The sequence below is a fragment of the Canis lupus genome, chromosome 4 (assembly GCF_011100685.1).
Source record: "Canis lupus familiaris isolate Mischka breed German Shepherd chromosome 4, alternate assembly UU_Cfam_GSD_1.0, whole genome shotgun sequence".
NCBI classification, from domain to species: Eukaryota; Metazoa; Chordata; class Mammalia; order Carnivora; family Canidae; genus Canis; species Canis lupus.
In genome coordinates, this window is record NC_049225.1 from 9,528,490 (window position 1) to 9,553,024 (window position 24,535).

General features: G+C 47.0%; 1 protein-coding gene across 3 annotated transcripts in view; it reads right to left on the minus strand.

Annotated features, from left to right (window-relative positions):
- Window positions 1–24,535, minus strand: part of GALNT2 (polypeptide N-acetylgalactosaminyltransferase 2) — a 191,132-nt gene that overhangs the window by 95,218 nt on the left and 71,379 nt on the right. The window contains exon 1 of one of the 3 annotated variants that reach the window (XM_038533942.1): window positions 11,361–11,380. The exons of the other annotated variants lie outside the window; for them this stretch is intronic. The gene's annotated coding sequence lies outside the window, so the exon portion shown is untranslated. Of the gene's footprint in view, window positions 1–11,360; window positions 11,381–24,535 lie in introns of those variants that run through there. 3 annotated transcript variants of the gene reach the window in all.

Below are 24,535 nucleotides of genomic sequence, written 5' to 3' on the forward strand. Positions count from 1 at the left end.
GGAGGCTCCTTTCAAACGGGAAACGTGCAGAATGTAAATAGATGGAGAAGCCTCTGGTGCCCAGGACCCACTGACAGCCGGGATGCGCTACCAACTGATCTGTTTTCTCCCAGTTGAGAGAAAACGATGCGGTGACAGACAGGTCCTCTTTTTAGTGACAAGGATAAACTGCTGAGATTAGAGGAGTCATGATGAGGTTTGATGCTGGGTCAGAAGTTGCAGAGAATTCAAAGCCCAGGATCTGGTAAGCCTGCTTTTATTCCTGGGCTGCAGCCCCATCCTTGCATTGTCTCTCCCACCCTCTGAGGAGGGCTGCTGACACCAAATGCATAATGAGTAACCCACTGAGGGCCAATGCTGCTGGCAAATGTAGACCAGGGAGGGCTCAGTGCTTCTGGCCCAACACTGGATTGTGTCAGGGAAGTTTAAACAGAGGTCTGCCAACACCCATCACCCATCGTGGAGCAGGGGGTGTGCTGTTCCCCGCGCCCCTGGACTTTATCATTTTGACCACACTGCAGGAAAGCCCTGGAGAGCCTCACCTACGGCATGAGATGGTCTCATCCCTGTTAAACATTTGAGTCAGATAATGCAAACTCAATTTCCTGTCCTCCTACTTACTAACTGACCTGAGCTCACAGCTGTTATTATTCGTATTTGAATTGGTTGAGTTTTCATAGAGTCTTTAGAAGCTCGAGATATGCACTTTGCCCACATTGTTCTTACAAATGTGTACAACGGAAGCAGTCTATTACCTGAAGCACAAATGGAATTAAATCAGGCCGGGAGTGAAATCAGATGGAAACAAATGACTGAGTGATATCTATTTATCTACCGTAATTAGAGAGTACAAAAGCCAAAATTCATCCTATTTCCAAGAAGATAAAAGAACAATGAGTTTTAATAAAATGACATTATTTTCAGAAATAGTAAAATCCAGTAGGTTGGTTTATTGAGTAGTTATGAAAATTAATTTAGTGTAAATATAGCTTTACTTATTAAAAGAGTATTACCCATATTCCCAATATGCTTTGCCTCCATTTCAAAATAAGAAGAAGTAAGTAACAAGTGGACTTGACTTTTGCCAGAAACAGCCGACAGTGGCTAAGAGGTGTGGAGGCAGAAAGGCCAGTGGGGGGTTGGGGGAGAGATGCAGAGAGGGTCAGCTGGTTTTTGAGAGCAGCCTTTTACATAGGAATAGATTGTCATCAGCTTATTCAGGGCCCTATTTCATCCCTGTTTCTTGTCCCAGATGAGAAAGCGATCCAGAAGGGCTAAGTGACTTATGTTATTAACCACTGCAAAACAAGTTCCCTCAAAACTGAGGAGCTTGAAACAAGAAACATTTTTTATCTCACACTCTGCTTCTGCGAGTCAGGAATCCGGGTGGCTCATGGTCCCTCATGAGGCTGCAGTTAAGATGTCAGCCCAGGCTGCCACCATATCAGGGTCCGACTGGGCTGCTCCCAAGATTGGTCACTCACAGGCTGCTGGTGTGCCCTCACAACACAGCAGCTGGCCTTCCCCGTAGTAAGAGATCAGAGAGGAGAGCAAAGTTGGGGGAGAAAGGGAGAGGGGCAGACACCAGGGCTCCTTTTACAACTTAATCTTAGAAACCATATCCTGTCACATCAGCACATTCTGTTGACCGGGAGCACATCACTATGTCCAGCTCACACTCAAGGGGAGGGGAAGTAGATCCCACATTTTGAGAAGAGGACTGCCAAAAAATTGGTGAGCATACTCTAAAACCACTCTGTGTGTCAATGCCTAAGACGGAGAATGGCAGAGCTGAGGACAGAATATTCCAAAGGGAGACAGAACACTGCTGTGACCCAGACAGTCAGTTATCCACACATGGGAGCCATGAGATGATGGGAGTCCAAGAGATGAGTCACGAAAGGGTCAAGTCTGCACAGTAAAAATGTCATTTCATCTCACATTCTCTTGTCCACAGTCCAATATAAAGACTAACACCACTTATGGTAACACGTTTGAATCATGAACCACCGAAGCAAACATGCTTACACACGTAAAACTGGATGATAAAGGTTGGGGTATATTGTAGACTCAGCAAAGGCTGTCTTCATAAATTTTAAGTGGCTAACATTGTATTTGTTAACAGAGATAAATATATCACTGTGGAAGGAAAAAGGAAAATAAATAGGTTGTTTTTAATCTCCCGTTACTGAAATATATTTTGTCACTGTTAAATTATTTCAGCCGGCTAGACCATATGCTCAGAGACGATTAAGTAACCAAAAATATCATCTGAATGACTACTTGATTTTTTTCTTCATCAACTGTCTACTTTCCACTGTTATTTAATGACTGTTCAGTGATCACCGCTACCACAACCAATCTCTAACAGCAACATTTGAGTTCTGGGAGGTAAAAAAGAAAGCCAGGTTGCTAGACCTGTTAAAAAGATATGATCATTTATATTTCCACAGCCCACTGATACTGAAAACTAACTAGTTACTTGAAAGCAAATTTTTTAAAGAGTAGACTTAGTTTCCTGCTAAAGACCAAGACTTCCCATACTCCAGCATTCTCACTATAAAGTGATCCATAGAGGAACGGAAGGACTATTTATTATTTCTAATTCTTCAGGGTGGATATCCCACCACATCAGTGCAAAAGAGTATTCCTGGGTCTTCTTATGAGAGGATGGAAAAAATCTGCTGATATAAGGTATCACTATCAAAATTTTAGTTTCCAAATAAGGTATTACCCATTAATAAAGTGGCAAATGTAATTTTAACTCACTGGGGAAACAGCCTAAGAAAAGAATATCAGAATACTCAGGGGAAGCCTCCTTAGCTAGGCTAGGAGTCAGGTCACTCTGAACCATGATCAAATTTCAGTTAAGACCAGAAACCTGTACCCTGCAAACAATGACCTCTGCATTTATAAAAGAGATGGTTTCTGTGACACTGTATATCAACACAGATAGTAATGTTTTTTCAAATAAAAGCAATAAGACATGAAAATAATTGGTGGGAAAAAGATTTCTGCTTCTAAATAACAGTTCCCACTGAAAGCAGTAATTTAAGAGGAAGAGTGTGCTCCTCCCTGATTCTCAGGATAGAAAGGGGACATAATATACTGTAGAGACCAGAACCACACTGGCTCAGTTATTCAACCATTTCTGAACATGCATTTTGTGCGTGGGTACCAGTGAGAACCCCTAATGCCAGGTTTCATCACTTTAGGAGAGCGAGTCAAACAAGCTAGAAGAGTAGGAAGAGCTCAGGGTGAGCTTCCAACGGCAACTTCCCAACAGTTTCCAAAACTTTTATTCAGGTAAGTATCCTAACATAGGAAGGGTTTAAGAATCAGGAGCTGGGTAGAGTGGTGAGGGAAGAAACAAGACAGAAAGGCCAGGTCCTTGCCCCAAGGCCTGGTCCGTGTCTCAGCTTGGGTGTTTTCTAGAAGCTCCCCCGGCAGCTCTAACGCACAGTCAGGCTTGAGAACCACTGGCTTCACTAATGCACTTAAAGTTGTTCGCATTCATTTCTCCAACTGAGTTCATGAAACTCAATGCTGCTAAAATGGAAGGGGCAAATTTCTACTGTGGATTCAAGTCACAGGCTACTTCATACATAATCACTTGCTCGCAAATAAAAAAATATATTATGATAAAGGTCACTGCTTTGTTTATCTTACAGTGTAGTCTTAGAGAAACGTGGGCTGGTGAGAAATACCATGGGGCTGCTCGTTATTTGGGAGCTGTAACGATCAATCGTACTAAAGGCATGAGTTAGAAGAACACCGCTTTTTATCCTCCGTTATTTAACTTTTCTAACGTGCAGGGGGCCAGGTGCATTATCCCGCACAGCCAGTCAACTACCTTAATTCGGTCAAAATCTTCCTGTTCACAACCTGGTGGCCACATATAGATGAAATGTCATCAGTGACCCCCGCCTGTTCAAATCCAGAAACTCTAGAGCCTAAGATGCAATTAGGAGAGGTTTGGGATGTGCTTTGGGAATGGCAAGGTGATCCTGGTCTATCTCTAACACCCTGGGCAATTCAGGGCCTTGGGTTTCCAATATGCAACACAGAAATTTAAAAACCCCTCTATCCTATCCCATAAAAATGTGACAGGGCTCCAATGGACTGTAACGCGTTAGACATTAAGTCCCATTACTGAGAACATCAAACTTGCCTTCTTCTAATCTGAGGGACCGGTCTTCCTCTCTTTGTCCTCACACTAGGGTTACTGAACATCCCTCCCCGCCCCCATCATTAGCTCATTCACTGACTTGTTAACATGTATACATATGTTACCTCTGTGGTCTCCCCTCCCCAAATCCTAAACCCCTGTCTCACCATGATGAAAACATTAGATAAACCCCAAATGTGGGATATATTTTTATCAAATGCTTGACCAGGATGCCTAAAAACTATCAAGGTCATCAAAAATAAGGAAGGCTGAAGACTGTCACAGCGCAGCCCAAAAATATCTGACAAGTTAATGTAATGTTGGATCTGGACAGATCATAGAAAAGAAAAAGAACATTAGGGGAAAACTCAAGAAATCTGAATAAAGTAGGGACTTCAGCTCATAAAAATGTATCAGTATTGGTTCTTTAATTATAACATTTGGGGGGATCCCTGGGTGGCTCAGCGGTTTGGCGCCTGCCTTTGGCCCAGGGCGCGATCCTGGAGTCCCGGGATCGAGACCCGCATCGGGCTCCTGGCATGGAGCCTGCTTCTCCCTCTGCCTCTGTCTCTGCCTCTCTCTCTCTCTCTCTCAGTGTGTCTATCATAAATAAATAAATAAATCGGGCAGCCCCGGTGGCGCAGCGGTTTAGCGCCGCCTGCAGCTCAGGGCGTGATCCTGGGGACCCTGGATCGAGTCCCACATCGGACTCCCTGCATGGAGCCCGCTCCTCCCTCTGCCTGTGTCTCTGCCTCTCTCTCTCTAGCTGTGTCTCTATGAATAAATAAATAAAATATAAAAAAAAATAAATAAATCTTAAAAAAAAATTATAACATTCATACCATCCTAATTTGAGATGGTCATAAGAGGGGAAACTGGGTACGGAGTATATGAGAATCTCTGTACTTGTGTTCTCGTTTTTTTCTGCAAATCTAAGACTACTCTAAAAAACAGCTTAAAATTTTTTAAACTAAATGTGTGCATAAATCTTATTTACATAAAGGGAAAATAATTACATTAAACACTCCTGGTCCAACATCTGTCAACTGTATTTCTAGGGTGTCTGTCAATTTTTAATAGCAATTTTAATTCCACTCCCTTTCCCTGCAGGGAGCTAAGGTGTGAATCTCTTGATAAATGCTGATTTTAAAGCCAATTTTTGCAATGAGACACAGAGCCCAGGAGTAATCCATTTCACACCACAATTCTCTTTTCAAGAGCAATCAATCCATCCTCAACTCCCATGTTCACAGTAGATGACCAAAGCAGTAGGAAGCCCAGAGCAGAGGGAGCACAAGGCAGGCTATTAACATGCAGCTTTTCCTTATTCCTGCTTCTAAATAAGAGTTTATGAAGCAAGACGACTCTTGGGCCAGATCATAAACATTCCTGAAGGCAAGAGCAGCAGGCCTTTTAATACAGAGGCACAGGATGGCAGAATGAGAGCCCACAAGTCAGCTAAGCACCTGCTATTTTAAGGAGCTGTTTATGGTCTCATTTTCTATCACTTGATCTGATTCTACCTCTTTCTTCCTATAAACAGAGAAACAGCTTCTCCTATTTGGGGGAGGGGGCTCTTGGACAAAGCCCCTTCTTAACGGCTACTCTACTTCTTGTTCTGGAATCTTCAACATTAGCTGAAGCAGATTCTCTTTAGGGAAATGATGAATAGCAGCAACCTTGACAAGAAAATGTCTTTTTTTACCCCCCCCCCCCCCAAAAAAAATGTATTCTAGAAAATTACTGGGCTGCCTGGGTGACTCAGTTGGTTAAGCGTCTGACTCTTGATTTTGGCTGAGGTCATGATCTCAGGGTCATGGGATCAAGCCCCGCATCGGGGTCTGCACTCGGCAGGGAATCTGCTTGAAGTTCTCTCTCTCTCTCTCCCTCTCTCTCTCTACCCCTCTGGCTGCTCGTACATACGTTCTCACTCTCTAATAAATAAAATCTTAAAAATAAAATTATTTCCCCCATGACTTTTGCGAAGATCAATTGTATATTAAAATTTAAAAAACATAATTCCCAGTAGATGAAATAAAAGTGGGAAGAGAAAGGTTAGGCAGGCAGTGGGCATGGCACGGTGTGCAGCAGCCAGCAGGAGGAGTAGCCAGGCGGCACCCTCCTCAGCCTTGAGGACCAAGAGCCACAACCTACCCTCACCAGCCTCTCTACATGCACACCCACGCTGTCCCACCCTCCCCCACCCCCCACTGCCACCAGGATTCCTCCAAGTCTGGCAGCACCCTGACTTCTGTGTCAACACCCCGGTAGAGCTGCTTCCCCACTTTGCTTCAGCTCACGGATATATCAGGTCTCATAGACCTGTGCTGCAATGCTCCCCTGCCATCAGTAGGTGCCACCAACTTGCCCATTTGCTGATTAAATCCAACCTGCTGGAGGGGGGGGGGGGGGGGGGTTGTCCTCCCCTTGCTCAGCTCTGTAACCACTTGAGTCAGATATAATAAGGGAATGATCCTCCAGGAACAACAGATCTGTTTGGAAGAGCATCTGCAGGAGAAAGTAAGTCCTAGAATGATATGCTAAGGGTTCCAAGGGGACCCAGGATTAGAAATTAAATGGAAAACATGGAATTATGCCCCCTCCCCCTTTTGGAATCACAGGTCATTAGAGTCAGAAATCCCTGGCAGCAAAGCCCAGGTGCAGCTGACCAGGAGGGACGATCTCTTATTAAAGCCTCAGCTGGTCTTGTCTCATTTCCTCCTCCAGACTGTCCGGTGAGGCTGATACAGCCATTCTGCCCCAAACCCGAGGTTCCCCTTACAGTACCTGACCCGCACGCCTCAAAGGGAAGACTCTCTAGATTTCGACTCTCTTTTCTTTGGGGCCAATTAAATTCAGAGAGATCCGGATGTTAGAAAAAGGAAAGAAGCAGAGAAGTGAGGGGAGAGGCGGTGGCTCCCCCAAAGCTGCCCTAGGAGAGAAGGGGAAGGCAGCAAAGCCCAGCACACCTCTGTGGCCAACACCAAGGCTGTGCAACCTGAAGGCTGAGGAAGGATGTGTTTGGAAAATAAATGATAATTCGAGTCTTTTTAGAAAATCAGTGTGCATGGCTAGAGGACCAGAGACACTACATGTGAGCCACACCTTGGAAGATGCATGTCATGAGCAGTGAAGGAAAATAAACTATGAGCATCTCAGTGAGATGGTGGGGAGGAGTTTTCTGAAGTTTCTAACCAATGAGTAACAGCAAACGGGAACTATACAGCATTGACCTTTATTAATGTAAAATCTATTCTCATTAACATTCTCTTCATCTGGGGTCGATGCCTAGGAAGGCATTCTGCCATGGGAACACATGAACATCACAGAAAAATCCTAGAATGGGTTGTCCTAAATCTGTTTTTCTCACTGGGCTTTCATTTTATGAATTACAAATTCTTTTTTCACAAATGATTTGTGCAAACAGAACACTGTCGTACATCATCAGCCCACTTTATAAATGGGTAAACATGGGGGAAGGTGGGTGACCTAGCACCGCCTGAGCCCAGATTCCACTCCGGCCTGTTTCCAAACAGTGTTTTTCCCAAAGCTCCATGCTCTTCTCTTAGGAGGTTATTTACATCAGATCACAGAAGCCAAGTGGAGTGTTTGCATCCTTTGTCTGGTGTGAGGGGCATGCAGCAGGACACTGCACTCGACAACACAGAAAGCCCCGCCCAGCTGGGTACAGTCTGCTGGCATGTTGCAGGGTGCTGGTTGCCACAGGAGCCTCCCACCGTCTTGTGTTCTGTCATGGGACAGGACGGACAGCCCTGGTCAGGGACAAGCTGTTTGCTCCCTCAACCCCTGGCACATTTACTTACATGTCCATTCTGTGCCTCCAACAGCTGGGACATTCTCCAGACTATTACAGTATGTGGTATTACAACATGAGTTGTAAATGTCCCACTATCTTATGAAAAAGCAAAAGGAGGGGCGCCTGGGTGGCTCAGTCAGTTGACGGCTGCCTTTGGGCTCAGGTCATGATTCCAGGGTCCCTGGATCAAGCCCCCACATGGAGCCCCCTGCTTCTCCCTCTGCCACTCCCCCAGCTTGTGCTCTCTCTCTGTCAAATAAATGAATAAAATCTTTTTTTCTTTTAATAAATAAAAAAAAAGCAAAAGGAAAGAGTGTAAATTAGTCCAGCCTGACTGGAAAGCAACTGGGCACCACACATCAAGAAGTAGAAAGACACCTATAACCTTTAAGCTGAGAAATTGCATTACTGTGAATCTATCCTAATGAACTAACCTAGAATAAGGAACAAATCTTATGCACAAATGTTGCAGCATTGTTTCTTACGAAAAAAAAGTACCAAAAAGAGGTTGGTTAAATTATGTTATAGCCCCTCAAAAGAATATTATGCCACCATTAAAAATTCTAATTATAAGGATCACACAGCCATATGTAAACGCTTATAATATGTTAAATGAAAAAGCAGGAAACAAAATTTTATGTACACAATGAAACAACTATATAAAACTACGTAGCCATATGGGTTAGCTTGGAATGAAACGCACTAAAATAAAAATGGTGTGTTAGAGTGAAGAATAATGAGTTTTGTCTCTACTTCTTAAACTTTCTGTCATGTTTTTAAATTACCTTCATGAATAATAAATTTAAGCACAGACACGTTTAGGTTGGAACTTCAAACCTATGCACTATTTCACATCATTAAAGGCATTGTGGCAGAAGGCTTGTATCTGGCCAGAAGGTCTGGATGCTGCCCAAAGCAGCCAGGGAAACCTGTGGTGGCACAGGACCTGTTTCTGGAAATGGACATGAGCCTAGCCTCTCCTTTCAAGGTGTGAGGACAAGACACTATTCTAGAAGTCGGGGAGGTCTTCTCTTCCCTCAGGCCCTGGAAGGGTCCCTGCTGTTCTGGACAGGATTCAGCACTGCCAGACCCATGGAGAGGCCCATCTCCTCTGTGTGCATCTCTTCCTCTATTGAGTGTTCCTTCCAGAATGGTCGACAAAAGACCAAACTGATCTTGGATACTTAGGGCCAATGCTGGTGCTGACCTGAACTAAGGGGTACGCTGGGCACTAACACTGAGTTCACGGGCAAGTATAGACACAGAAATCAAACCATTCTCTTCCACCAGGTCACCCATCTCTAGCTTGACTGGCCCTGTTCCTCTAGTGTAGAACATGTAGGCAATGGGAGTCACAGTGGCAGTGGCACTGCCTCCACAGAACAGACATTTACAGAGAAGTCCCTAGGTGCCAGGAGTGGTGGGGTAGCTGTATATATGCTCTTTCTGCCATTCCTCACAGCATTCTGGAGATGCGGTATTAATGCCTCCATTCAAAGACGAGAGAATTGAACACCAAAAAGAGAATTGAGGGCATGTGACAAACAGGCAGCGCATCCAGGGTCACACCCAGGTCTGACCGGCCCAGGGTCTGTAATCCATCCATCATACCCAGGCAGGTCTCGGGTGGACTGGATGACTCAGTGCCTACCTGCATAGTTAGAATAACCAAATCCAGCTCATCTAAGTTTCTGGCCCACAGTTTATAAGACAGTAACTGGGGGCTCCCCACCCTTCCTCTTTATCTAATCTTACTCAATTTCAGAAAATTATAATCTTACATTAATATTTCATTTCAAAGACTGCTTTTCCTATTCACAAACTTTATCTCATTTAATCATAAAGGGAAAGTTGGGGAGCAGGTGATCTGCTGCAGGGAACTTGGGCTTTGCAGGCAAATTCAGATTCCTGCTCTGGAGCTCACAGCAAGAAGAATCGTGTTTTCCACCCATGGTGATGTTGCAAGAATTAAATGAGTTAACATGCATCATGATAATGATGCCAGCAGGTTCTGACACACAGTAGGTTCCCCAAAAAAGTGAGCCTTTGTCCCACACAATAGTCTTCTAAGTTATGAGGCACTCTATCTTATAGCAGAGAAAACTAAGCACAAAAAATCACCTGGGTTACCCAAGACCTCATAGTTACTGACAACCAGTCATGAGCCTTCTTTCTGCTGCAGACAGAGTCTATGGGACTCAGAAATGGACACCAAGGTGAGTCAACTCCACAGAATTTGTTTCAAGTGGTGCTTGTATCTCTCCTCTAGTACATACTAGGTCTGAGAAGTTTACACTCTTTTGACACAGTGGTTTTTTTTTTTTTAATGCTGCATTCCAAAGAGCCTGTTTGCCTGCTAATTTACTCTCTGTAAGCCAAAGATTCATGTGCCCATTGGCTTTAAAACAAGAAAGAACTAGATGCAAATCCAGGTTCTAGAACCTTTTTTTTTTTTTTTTTAAGATTTTATTTGAGAGAGAGAACATGCGTGAGAGTGCACACGCAGGGGGAGTGGCAGCAGAGGGAACAGGGAGAAGCAGGCTCCCCGCTGAACAGGGAGACCGATGCGGGGCTTCACCCCAGGACCCCAGGATCATGACCTGAGCCGAAGCAGATGTTTAACCAATGGAGCCAGCCAGGCATCCCTAGAACTTTATAAATTATCCATCTCTCTAAGTCTTGGTGGCATCATCCAGAATGCTAGCCTCCAAGAGTATTTGAGCAAGTGTACCCGAACATAGCAGACAGAGAAGCTGTGATACAGCTCAGATACCGAAGCTTCGCCCAACACCTCGAGGACATGGTGGACCAGATGTAACACGTGCCAGAAGAAACACACTACAAAGTTGACTCGCCCATGTGCTCGTGAAAAATGGCAAAGTTCATCTGAGTCAAATCAAGCAGGACATGCAAACTCACTTGCATTCCTGTGTACACAAGCTTGGACAGCAGTACAAGAACCCCGAGGTTTACCAGCAAAACCAATGAACTGGCAGTGCCGGAAATTTTTACCTTTTTAAGGAATTTTGCTGGTGGGTCTTACCAAAGGTTTATACCCCATCTTCCAAAAGCTTAAAACGAAAGACTTAAAGAGCAACACGGAGGGGATGGGACACAGAGACTGGGGAAATGGGGAAGCAAAATACTGTGGTCAACTTGAATGTTAACTCTGAGCTTCCCAGGCACAGGAGTATAGGGAGTAAGAGGAACGAGAGCTAGGCTGCAACGAGCTTCGGCCGCGAGCCCGAGGACACGTATGCAAGTAACCTCCCAAAGGCAAAGCGTACGTGATGGAGTCCGTCTCCATTCAGCCCAGATCCGACGGCTACGCTTCAACGCACTGCATTTTCAGTCCCCAAGAGAAGTCATAATTACCTTAGGAGAGACTGAATTTCTGGTGCAAAATCCTAAATTTGTCACGAAAGTCACGGACTGCAGAAACGTAAGGTGGAGGACTCAAGTAGGCCACGTTTCTTGGCTCCTCCTCCCGCCCCTCGCGGCCGCCGGGCGTGGGCGTGGCCGGGCGTGGGCGTGGCCGGGCGTGGGCGTGGCCGTGGGACGGCTCAGCCAATGGGACGCCCGCCCCCGAGGCCGGGGGGTGGAGCTTGCACCTGCCGTGCAGGGGGCGTGTCCTCTCAGGCCCGCACAGGCCCGCACAGGCCTGCACAGGCCGCAAGGAAGCCGAGGTCCTTGGCACTTAACCTGGGCCTTCGGGCAAGGAGGCTCCCAGGCCGCGGCCGGCAGTCCTGGACCAGCCAGCCAACTGAGCTGTCACTTGACGGCAGGGACACACGCGAGCCCCAGACGGATCTGGAGAGACCTGCAGAGGCACTGTCCCACAGCGTCGTGGGGAGTCATCAATCATTCCCATTAGGGCCACTATGCTCAGGGGGACCTGCCAAAAAGCAACAGATAACAGACAAGGATGTGGACTGAAATAATACAGGAAATCCTCAACAACAGCTGACAGAAAACAGGAAGTGATTTTCCATGGCTGTTGCCCATAAAAACCACGGGAGCATGACATGGAAGGGCAGTCACAGGATGCTACATGGAGCAAAACCAAGTATCAGACACAGTCTGAGCCAACAGCCCCCAGTTTAAATATTATACACGCCCTTAAGTAAATATAAAAAGGGATCTGGGATAACCTGTGCATCAGCAGGGCTGAAAGAGTTTCTGAGCTTCTGAAGCCATCTGCCAGAGACGATTTATTCCTTTAACAAGTTTGAATGCTTACTATATGCCAGGTCCTCTGCCAGCTAGTAGAGCTGCAGAGATAACTGCTCAGTCAGGCCCTGTCTTCAAGAACACCACAAGGCATTCTTCCTGAGTACTAGGTGGACACCGTGATCTTGGGCACATCTACACCCTCCCTAAGGCTCAGCTCTTGTCTAAAGAATGGGAACAGCAGTTGATAGTCACCACACAGGATTTCTTGGTATAGTGCCGGACGCACACTGTATATTCAGCAACATTACTGTCATTAATACTGCCATCAGTACTATAATCCCGAAACTAACACAATATCCCTTTGCTATGATATGGAAGATGGGCTGCAGAAGTCATCAGTGGGAGGAAGGGAGGAGGGACTTTCACATGACAATGGTCACCCTGGAGAAAAGAGATGAAGGTCTGACCAATAAGCAGAGGCTTAGGACACTGGCCCAGAAGCCAGGGAAGAAGCCCCTAGTGCGTGGCTCCTGGAGACAGAACACACCACAAGGGCTGTGACTTCCACCTCCCCACCCACTCCTCCAAAACTCTCCGTAGTCATTCTGGCTCAAAAGGCAGAAATGGAAGGCGTGCTGGCCAACTCCTCCAGAGCTGGGAACAAACTGGCAAACATGGGTTGGCCAATGGCTTCAGAAAGCTGGCACTCCTCCAGGATTCTGGTTCCCTAGAGGCATAATGGTCTACCAGGTCCACCAGGTCCACCAAATCCCTGGTGAAAAAGGGATGAAGGGACAAGGAGGCGCAGTATGGCCAGAGCCAGCCTGCCTGCAGGTGGTAGGAAGACTCTGCATTTCCATCCTGGAGCTGACCGATATTCACCTGGCCTTGCTGCACATGAGCCATCCAATTCAGTCTTCACTCTGTTCAGTGGTACAGCCCACCTGTCAGAACCAAGATGGACCAGGGTGATTCCCTATGGACTCGGTGTGTGGTCTTCAGGCTGGCCATGGCAGTGTGGAGCCCTAGGGCCAAGGGCAGAGCAAAGTGACCATCTCTTTCCCATTGAAGAAAGTATGGTCCATGCGGTCTCAAACTAAACTACAGTTTTTAAATATTTTCTTCACACCTGGCCGAAATGCAATTAGGTGAACTTCTCTTGCTGATCCCCTAGTCTCACAATGAGTATCTTCTTTCTGGAGATCCTCCTAATAAACTCAAGGTAGTGCTCAGCATTTTGAGAGAAACGGATGGAACGGCTTGGTGTCGTGCAAATAGAAGTCATGTGCATCAGATATCTTTGTGGAGGCAGGAGCAACCAGTAAGAGAAGAGAAGACAGTTCCCTGCGTAAATAAAATATCACATTGATAGCAGCCAAAACTGCAGGGTGATTGGTGCTCTTCCTGGGCTGGGTAAGCTCGCATGTTTACAGACTATGGGTGAAAGAGCATGCTTCTGATAAAGCTCTATTTCAACCCCAGCTTCTGTATCATCAAAAAGCAGTGTCAGTGCCCTGGGCAGACACACTGGGTCGGTCCCTTCACCACTTCAGGCATGTGATGCAAGAAGAAACACACTGCTGCCCAGGTGCTGGACATTCAAGTAGCAGGGGATGGGAGCCGTGCGGAAACACTGCCTCTGAGCCTGGTTCTTTTTGTGGCTGCTTGTTCACAGCTCTGCATAGAAACAAAGCCATCAGACAGCATTCATCCAACCAACTTAGGGGCCAATGGTACAAAAATCTTTATCTGTGCTAGGATGGCAAAACACAAGAGCTCCAGAGGGAGAGTCAACTTGACTTGATTTACCTGGAGGGAGAGATGGTAGGAACCCTTCCAGTAGGCCAGACCAGCTGTCTCATGAGGTGGTTTAAGCTCTACTCACTTGCTGGCCACTTCTGCTTTCATGGGAAGAGGGGGATATTCTGGCTAAAAATATCCTGCAGACTACCACTGGTCCCATATGCAAAGTCTGGCGGTGTCACAGGAGGTCTTAGCTTTCTCCTCTATTGGGCATTTTTCCAAAACAAAAGTTGTTGACTTCATACCTTAGTATTCCCATCTCTAGAACATGCAGCATATGTTAGTGATGGCCTCAAGCCCCTCTCTACAACCCCTCGACAGATCCACTGTGTGCAGGCTTTACCCACATGCTGGAGAAATGCACTGGTCCCTGGCTGCTCCCTTATCTGTCCCTTGCATGACACAAAATGCCACCATCACTCTGCCTCCCACTGCCTGGGTAGTCCTGAGGGTGGCTCACCATCTTCTATCCCCTCAGGTACAAACACTTTCAATACCCCTGTAGCCAGGCTCCACCTTACCCACCCAGGCTTATTTCTTACTGATCCTGCCAACGGCCCAATTCCAGGCCTGTTCCAGCAGGCTCTTTACAATGACATGATGGTTCTAAGTTCCCTGACTTAGCTCATGATTTGTTTTAAATTAAGATACAATTTACATACAGTGAAATTCACTCTAGTGTTCAGCTCTGTGAGTTTGGACAATTGCACATTCATGAACCACCACTACACACAAGATACACAGCAATTTTGTCACCTCAAAAATTCCCCTGCATACCTTAACTCAGCCTCTGGCATCCCCTGATCGGCCTTCTCTCTCTGTAGTTTTGCCTTTCTGGAACATGTAAATAAATCATACAGTAAGTGACCTTCTGTTTTGCTTATTTCATTCATGTTGTGCATGGAGATCGTCCATGTGTATGTTTATCAGTACTTGCTTCCTTTCTGCCACGGGGTGGTATCCCACCGCGTACCACCTCGCTCTTTCTTATGGGTGTACCACAGCTTGTTCACCCATTCTCCAGCTGAGGGGCAGTTAAGTGGTTTCCAGTTTGGGGTAAATATGAATTAAGTTATCAAAAATACTGTGAGCACAAAATTTTCATTTCCCTTGGAGAAATACCTAAGTGGGACTGCTGGGTGGCATGGGAGCATGTGTTGAACTTTATAAGAAACTGCCAACAATAGTCACACCATTTTGCTTTCCCACGAACAACATGGGAATTCCAGTTGCTCTATATCTCTGCCAGTGCTTGGTATTATCATTTCGGTTTTTTTATTAAGTCATTCTACACAGATGTATGGTGACACGATATAGCTTTCTTATTTGCTATAATTATACTTCCTACCTGCCAGGCACCATGTTTAGTGGCTCATATACATCTCGATTCATACTTATTCCAACTCTACACACTAAGTTCCTATATTTTCTCTGCTTTTAAATGCAGAAATTGAAGGGCACCTGGGTGGCTCAGTCAGTTAATCCTCTGCCTTCAGTTCAGGTCATGATCTCAGGGTCCTGGGATCTAGTCCCATGTCGGGCTCCCTGCTCAGTGGGGAGCCCGTCCCCTTTCCTTCTGTGCTAATAAATAAAATCTTTAAAAAATGCAGAAATTGAGGTGGCACTTGATCCAGGGTCATATGACTACAAAGTTCATGGCCTTAAATAAGACTTCACCTAGGATGACCTTATTTATACCTTCCTGAATTCTCTCCTTGCTTTTGGGTTCTGGCTCAAATTTCACTTCCTGCGTGATAGTTTCTCCAAATCATAATGTAACACAGCCCAGCCTGACCTTGCGTGTGTCCTATTGTACTTGATCAATTCCCTAATTATTTATCTTCAATTAGAAAACCAAAGTATTCTTCAAATACCTCATGTTTCTTGCTTCCCAAACAGGATGTTCAGCCTCTCGAGACCAGAGCACCTGTCTTCCCAGCACTACTTTTCACCTTTTACATTTCAGGCACTGATTGAAATGAATCAGAACTTGTAGAAAGTGTTTGGAAATTGAGGAGGGAGGTGTGCTTGCATGTCATGGCCTCAGAGTTCCGTAGTGCTTTACATAGCCACAACCTGCAGGTGGTATCTGCCCTACCAGGGGGACCAGGAAGTTAAGTTACAGAAAATAAGATAGGTTATGAGTCAAGGTAAAGTACATTCCTCCCCTACCCAACAAAAATTACCATAAACGGATCCATGACAAATGATAATAAAATATCTAGTGTCTGGAAAATAGGGTGAAAGTTGTTGGTGACATCATGAAGGATCAGTTTTAGGAAACAAACATTGAAGGCAAAAGAAACACAAAATGGAGCCTCTTGAGTTAATTAACCAATTAACATTCTACCAGGGACAAGGAAACTTCTTAGGATGACAATGCAAAGTAGTGCTGAAGCCAGAATAGATGCTAAAATAACACAGCAGGCCTCAGCCACGTCACCAGAAGCTGCCGGAAAGCAGCCACACCTGGAGGCCAACCAGCACACCCACCAGCTCCTCCCGTGCTCAACCCCATCATGTTGCTTTGCCCACAGGATTCAGGAGCCAGGTCCTTGCTGTAAGTCCACATCTCTGTACTCTGCTCCCTCTCCTCCCCCACTCCAGCCCCAGTCTCATGACATCAGCACCCAAAGGCGAGGCCTACATGCTGTCTGGTCAGCATTTCACATCCAGGACCCACATCCTAGAGAGTGAAAGCCTTTGCCTCTATTTCTATCCGTCACCCAGAGAAAGCTCCCAGTTACCTTCCCTCACCCCAGCCTGTGTCCTGGAGTCCTACCACGGTGTCATTCACATGGCTCTGGCCATCCGCAGAGCCAGGGACCCCAAGTCCGTGGCATGGATTCCATGGTGTCTCCTGACCTGATGCAGTGCTTCCCTCTTTCTCCATGTGTGAGCCGTTAGGGAATCTGCCCTTCACAGCAACACTTTATCCTCTGCTCAGGCCCTAGAGCAAGCCGTGTTTCACTTCCTAGAACCCTCAGGGCACTCTCCTGACCTGGCCCCTTAGCTAACCTGTCTTGGTCAGCACTTTGTCCTCTAGTCACACTAGGCGATTCTTGACCTTCTGTGACTTCCCCGTTCTGTGTTCTTCACACTTGGGAATCCAGTTTGGCTTTATAATCACTCTTTCTCTTGGAAATGGCCTTCAGGTTATAAAAGCTGCAGACCCCAAAGCCTGACCCTGCCTGTGGAGCCATGCTGGGAGAGTCCTGCCCCGTTGCTACCAGCCCAGGGGACGAGACCCCATTTGGCCATACACCCTACACTTGCACCCCTATCATAACACTTGTGGTGGGATGAACTTACTGACCTATCCCTGAACATTTCTGATCTGTTTTTGAAGGTCCTGGAATAAGATAAAATTTCTTTTTCTTCTTAAGATTTATTTGAGAGAGAATGCTCATAAGCTGGGGGCGGGGCGGGGGGCAGCAGAGAGAAACAGACTCCCCGCTGACCATGAAGCCCAAAGTGGGGCTTGATTCTACAACTTGGAGATCATGACCTGAGCGGAACACAGGCACTTCACTGACTGAGCCACCTAGGTGCCCCTAAAATTTCTTTTTCCTAAACATCTGAATTAATGGCCATTTCTAAAAAATCTCCTGGTTGAGTTGTACGCCAATCACCGGTTCAGGGACAGCCAAGCCAAAGTATGGGCTGGGAGTGAGAGGTGAGCTGTGATGGGGAAGGCAGAGAGGCACCACTCTCCCACAGTTCAGAGGCAGCAGGCCCAACTGCAGAGATCAGACCAAGATTCTAGACAGAGAGCCTGATGCAACAGGAGAGACTGACAGAGCCAGAGCTCAGCATGCACAGCTTCGAGAATCCTTGGGTGGAAATCAGAGGGCACTCGCTCACCCAGATGCAGGGGAAAGTGATGCTCTTTGACGGGAAGGAACCCACAAATTTGGGAAACTGCTTAGAGGCCAGCCACAGGCTCCAAACCTAAACCCAAATAGTTAAAAGTAAAACTGAGTGGAGAGCCAGCCCTACTTGGGAGGCCCTGATGTCTAGAAAACAAAGCCCCAAACCTAGATCCCAACCAGCAAGTCTCGGAGTCCAAATGTTCCCATCTGACAAGGATACCATCCTTGCTGGAATAGGGCTCATCTTAATAACCTTATTTTAATTTGATTACCTCTGTAGAGAACTTGCTTCAAGATAAGGTCACAAAAAAAAAAAAAAAAAAAAAAAAAGATAAGGTCACATTCTCAGGGACAGGGGGTTAAGATTCACCATATCTTTTTTGAGGGGATGCCTGTAAGATGACCTCTCCCCCAGGGCAGCCCCAGTGGCTTAGTGGTTTAATGCCGCCTTCGGCCCAGGGTGTGATCCTGGAGACCTGGGATCAAGTCCCACATCAGGCTCTGGGCATACAGCCCGCTTCTCCCTGCCTGTCTCTCTCTCTCTCTCTCTCTCTCTCTCTCTCTAATAAATAAATAAAAAATCTTAAAAAAAAAAAAAAAGATGACCTCTCCCCCAGAGATTTCACAGCGGGGGCAGAGGATACAAATAGAAGGGCCCAGACACCTCTTGTGGCTCAGCTGCGGGTTTTCCCACTGACCTGAGGCTATTTGTTTTCATCCCATCTGACTCAAGACTATTTCTTAAAAAGGCAGAAAGCATCGGCTCTGTGCCACGGGGGAAAGCTGGCACAGAGGTCAGTGAGCTGAGAGGCCTGTGGTCCCCCCCTCTATGCAGAGTTCATCTCCTATGGAGAAGAACTCACCCACCGCATGACCAAGGGAACCACATCTTGATTCCAGGCACAGGCAGCTTGATTTCTAAAGGACTGAACAGTGCAATATTTAAAACGTACAAAATATACATTCCCATTGCACAATGGGGATAAGTTCTTGGCGTAACAGCTCAACAGACACTCTGATTATGCAAGTGCTTTTCAAAAAGCATAGAGCCTCCAAGAAGCTAATCTGACAGAGACTTATTATGCTCTCCAAATAATGGGTGAAAAGAGAAACCATTTCTGAGTCTTTAGAAGATAGACACCCAGGCAGACAGACCCACACAATAAATCTGCACAGTTGGTAAGAGGCCTGGACACCAGTAGTTTTTATGAACATATCGATTCCACCGGACTCCAGTGAAGGAGAGAGCATGAATGTTCAGGGCCACCGGCAGGAGGGCCCCCCACCCCACACCCCGGGGCCCAGGGCCTCCTGCGGGCTGCTGGCGTGCCAGGCCGGCCAGGAGGGCCAGGGGAGCAAAACAATGGCAACAAATGGCTGTAATCCATCCCGCGGGGGTGGGGACCAGGGCCATGGCCAGACAGGCTCAGCTCACTGGGTCTGACAAAAGGAACTTTTCACCACTGAGACCTTTGGGTTGCAATTATGAAAAGGCAGCAGGGGTGGGGGGTCAGGAGGGCACTCTGGGGGACTGGTGATTGGTGAATTGAGAAGCCGTCCTCAGACAAGACTGGATGTTCCCTGAGAAGTATTTTTCGAAAGGACTGGGGAAATGAACACCAAGGCCACTGTAATGCTGGTTTCAACGTAGCAAGAATTATGGGGATGTTTTCTGTTTCCCAGAGACATGAAAATGTGCTTATCGTGATGTTAAACAAAAAAAAAAAAAAAAAGAAAAGAAAAATCTTTAAAATGTTAAGAGATGGGTCCTCATAAATTGTTATTTAGGGTGTCTGTCAAATCTGACTACAGAAATGCTCTTTTTACTAAGAGAAACAGAACTGGTGATCAGTGGGTCTCTACTGTGTGTGTGTCCCAGGCATGGCACTGAGCCTGCCTGTCCTCGTTCTCTGTTTCCATCTTATCTCCTTTAGATGTACCTAGGGGGGCTGAATGCACTGGAGTCAGGTCACCAAGTATTAAAAGCTTTCCTCAAAGTGGTGGACAAGAAAATCTAAGTGCAGGGAGCTGGGAGGGACTGCCTGTCCCAAACCAGAGCCAGGCACGAGGCAGGAACACAGAGGACAGGGGACAGGTAACAGGGTGCAAAGGCGACCAAAGGTGGGCAGTGCAGTGTCTGAGTAGTGCACCTGGGAGCCAGGCAGCAGGCGCTGCAGGGAGATGTGGGGCATGGGCAGGTGGAAGGGGACCCTGCCCCATGAAGATGATTTATGAGGAGCCATCTGAGGAGTGGACCAAGGCCGCACATCACAATGATGCCCATCTTGTCACACTTACCCGAAACATGAATACGTGTTCTAAATGGGATTGGCTAGCTCCTCTCCTCTCCCTAGCCTCTCCTCTTACTCCTGTCCTGTCTATGCTCTGGCCCAGCAGCTTTCAAGTTTTTTTTTTGCCAAAACCCACAGAAAGAAATAAACTCAAGGTAGAGACCTAATATTACATAATTCATATTACACATATCTAATATATGATACATATATTATGTATTATATTAATTATATTAATATATTTATTAATTATAAATATAATACATACATTATATTAATATATGCACGTACACAGATGTATACACATCCACATACATGTAACAAGTTTCACTCAATACTACCTACGCTAGTAGATGTCACGTGCTCCAGTATCTTCTCTTCTATTTTTCTTTTAAAGATGGATGCCATCTTCCTAAAGGAGTTTCATGATCTGCTCTACAGGTTGTGACTTAAAATCTGAAAAACTTTGCCCTAGCCTTTGGAAGAGTCATGTTCCAGATTCCAACTGGGTGTTGGGTCCACTCACAGGCCACAAGTTCAAGCCTGAGTCAAGGAAGTAAAAGGGAATAGAGCCCGGACCCTCCGAGGGCCTTCTTTCCATTCACCTGCAGCTGAGGACACAGGTGGAGCCCAGCATCTGTGTTGTCCTTCCTCACACCCATGTGGCAGGAGCAGGGCCTAGGAGGGAAGGTACCTTGGGCGAAGGCAACTGTGAGTGGATCATAGGACTGGAAATCCTCCTCCCAGGGCCACACTGGGGAGGCCGGCTGCTCAGGGTCACTGCCTTATAAAGGAAACATGGGCCCTGCACTACCTCTTTAGCATCCTGTGCTCTGAGGTAGTTTTCATTTCTGGCTGGGCCATCACCAGGCTCCCGGAGGCATCTAGACGAAAAGCCCCACCTTTATCATCGCCCTTGCCTGGATCTACACATGCAGCACTGATTGTACCTGAATGGAAACAGGGCAGGAGATACATGCAGAAGGCTCTGCTGGAAATGCTCCTCCAGGCTCCTGCCTCCCAGAGCTTGCAGGGACGTGAGGGACAGGGTGGGACAGCGAGGCAGCAGTGACAATCAGGTGCTCTGGAATCACTATGATGACAAAGCTACAAAATCTGATCCAGAAGGCCACACAAAACCTGAACACATCTGCCCAACAGGAGGAATATTACGTTCCAGGAAGCAACTTGGGTCGCAGAGTAAACAGAAAAGAGCTGCATGACATCACATAAAAGCCCTGACACACCTGTATATTTCTGCTACATCCACCCTAGTCTGAAGAGTTGCACACAGCAGCCCTAAGTAGAGGTTCTGTGAGTTGCCTGGAGACCACAAGGACAGATTCCTCAGGGAAGGGAAAGGCTAAGACGTGTTCCTGTGTGTTCAGAAGACAGACAGCAGGCTTCTGTCCAGAAAACTCATCAGAGACGAGCAGCAGAGCCTGTACTTGGGAAGCTCACTCTCCAGCTTGTCTGGATGCCTCTTGCCATCTTGAAAGGCTGAGCAGAGGGCTGGGTGTTCCAGCATATCTTCCACGGGAAGGCCAAGCACTGCAGCAGCTCTACAGAGGTGCCCTGGGCAGAATTTTTGAATTCTGCTTTTTAAAGCAGAGCTTTAAGTTTCAAAAGAAGAAAGGAAGAAGGAAGAAGGAAGGAGAAGAAGAAGAAGGAGGAGGAGGAGGAGGGCTCTGAAACCGCTGTATAAGGGGGTAAGACATCTCTGTAAGAAAAGTTTTTTGCAACAGAAGAGATTAGACTTTCCTTTCAGAATAAAGTAAGACACACCCCCTCCCTGATTCCCAACTCAAACTCCAGCGGAGACCTTCACTTTTCCGGGGAGGCTGTTGACAAAAACAAAGCATAAGAAAAGAGGAAACGTGAAGTTGCTGTTTTAGTACATCTTCTGAAAGCAGGTTTCAGAAATAGGTTCAAAAGTTAAAAAAAAAAAAGAGAGAGAGAGAGAGAAAGGATTTTTGTTTGTTTTATCCAAACATAAGTTTTTGGGAGCAAATATGCCACCTTGGGAGATGTATGAAATATTGCCTTTTATTTCAAGCCTGTGAAGTCTCTTCTGGGTTTTCTATCTCAGGCTTCCTTTGGTGAAATAAAGAAGTGAGTCTTCTGTACCGAGAAACAAGCACACATAGGTGGGCAGCTGCCCAGGCACCAAATGAACTGATGACTCCCTGGCTCCGAAGCTCAGGAATGGAGAGCAAGCCGGCAGGTCCCTGGTTCACTGGCTCCCAAGCCCCTGCAGCCATCCCCATCCTGGGGGCTGTCACACTCCATTATGGCACAATCAGGTAAGACACGGGCAGGACGTGAAGCATTCGAGAGGATTAGATCAGAGTGGGAAGCCCGCAGAGCCTACACGTCAGCATGGACGGCTCTGATGGCTACCAGAGAAGCCCTGCCAGACTAATTCAACAATCTGCCCCATCTCCAGAGAGGAAATCCTAATGAGGCAGGAGAGCCTGTAAGGCAGTTTTGTGGGTGTTCCGTCCAGCCACACTATTCTGAAAGTGAAGAGCATTTGGCTGCAATTTCCTGCTCTGGACATAGAATTATGCAATACCTGTCTGTTTATATTTACATGGCCAACATATAAAACAACAAAACCAAAACAAAGCCCTTCGCCCACCTCGTTAAGCCAGCCGAGGCGGCACATGCATATGCACACACACACCAATCAAGTGGTATTTTCAATCCTCTAAATGCAAGGATCCTCAAACTTCTGTTGTACTCCAATGCTTGGAGGGGGCCCTATGTGCCCCTGCCATGACACTGGGCCACCCCAGTATCACTACAAAGGAGAGGGGATGTGTTCAGCTGAGAAACGTCCCTCCGCACAACACCAGACCCAAGAGTTGCCATAATCCTAGAGCGCCCAAACCAGCAGAGCTGCACATGCTCTGGGCCCCAGAAGCCTGCAATCAGGCTGCACTCATGGCTACCACTGCTAAACCCTAAGCAGCCCTGCAATGACTCCCTGCCAGGAGAGACGAGATCTAGGCCACAGGATGACCTCTAGAGCCAGGTGACAGCAGCAGCAGCTCTTGTAACCAGACAACCAAGACTCAGATAGGAAAGCCCCTCAAGATGCTGCAGACCCCGGAACTGACTTTGAGGGAGTGAGGCACATCCTTCTGGAGAGACATTCAGGAGCAAGGCATCTGGCCCTCTCTGCAGCAGGGAGGGGGCCACAGGGTGCTCTTCCAGTCCGGCAGGCCCGGAGGAACCCGACTCCACCATCCCACCACCATGCAGACTGTATTGAAATGTTCTAGATCTTCCCCTGGTAGAAGGCCCTCGGTAGGTATCAGGCTTCCCCATTTCAGTTTGGGAGAAAAGTAGCTCATCACCATGCGTTCTCCCTCACTGAGCACTGGGCACATGCGGGCTTTCTCGAGTGATCTGGCTGTTGGAAGGGCAGGGGTAGCCTTCATCTGTGGGCCACTGCTTCTCCCCTCTGGGTCAGTGCTTCAGTCTTTGAAGACTCAGAGCCTAAAAGCAGAGGTGGTGAGGGGTGGAGTCTGTGTCCTCTAGGCTGGTGCCAAAGGGCTACAACTGTATTTATTACTATCAACAACTGTCTGAAGGGTCAGCAGGTGTAAGAGTTTCAGAAGCAAACTGGATGAAGCATAAGTTGGCGTTTGCTATGAAGATCTGGGACATGTGCCTTCCTCTGTCCAGGCACTTTGTACAAGGGCCTCCAGCACATAAACAACCCTCGGAATACTGCTCAGCTCAAGCTCCCAGGCTGGAAACCACGACACCCACCAGGCAAAGCCGAGAAGAAGCCTCCCATGCAAGCGGGGCAGTGCCAGGGGCAGGTGTGCTCCCCGCAGGAGGCAGCCTCTGCGAACAGTGACCCCCAAGCCTCAGCCCCTGCTCAGGGGTGCAGCAAGGTCATCAGCCAGCAAGTGCTCCCAATCAAGACAAGCTCTGCTGAAAGCAGGCATGAGGTGCAGCTCTGGCCTGAGATCTCAAGAGAGGGGAGGGAGAGAAAGACAAGGGACCTCAGGGCCAGGAAAGGGGAACCAGCTCTCTGTTTCTATTTCTTCTCTCCCAGGGGAGAGGCACTCACCCACCCTGCACCACAGCAGTCCCAGCCTGACCAGCTCTCCAACAATTTCTGCCAGAAGTTGAGGACAGGCAAAGTGAACACTAGGTGAAACCACACTTCACCAGGAAGTAGGCTGCTGTCTATGAGAAGTTTCACCATAATAAATAGTTTTTTTGGTTTGTTTTGGTTTTTGAAAAGATTTATTTAAGAGCAAGCGAGCTCACATGCATAGGGCAGAGGGAGACAGATAGAGAATCTTAAGCAGACTCCCCACTGACCATGCAGTCCCACATGGCTCGATCCCACGACCCCGAGATCACGACCTGAGCAGAAATCAAGAGTCAG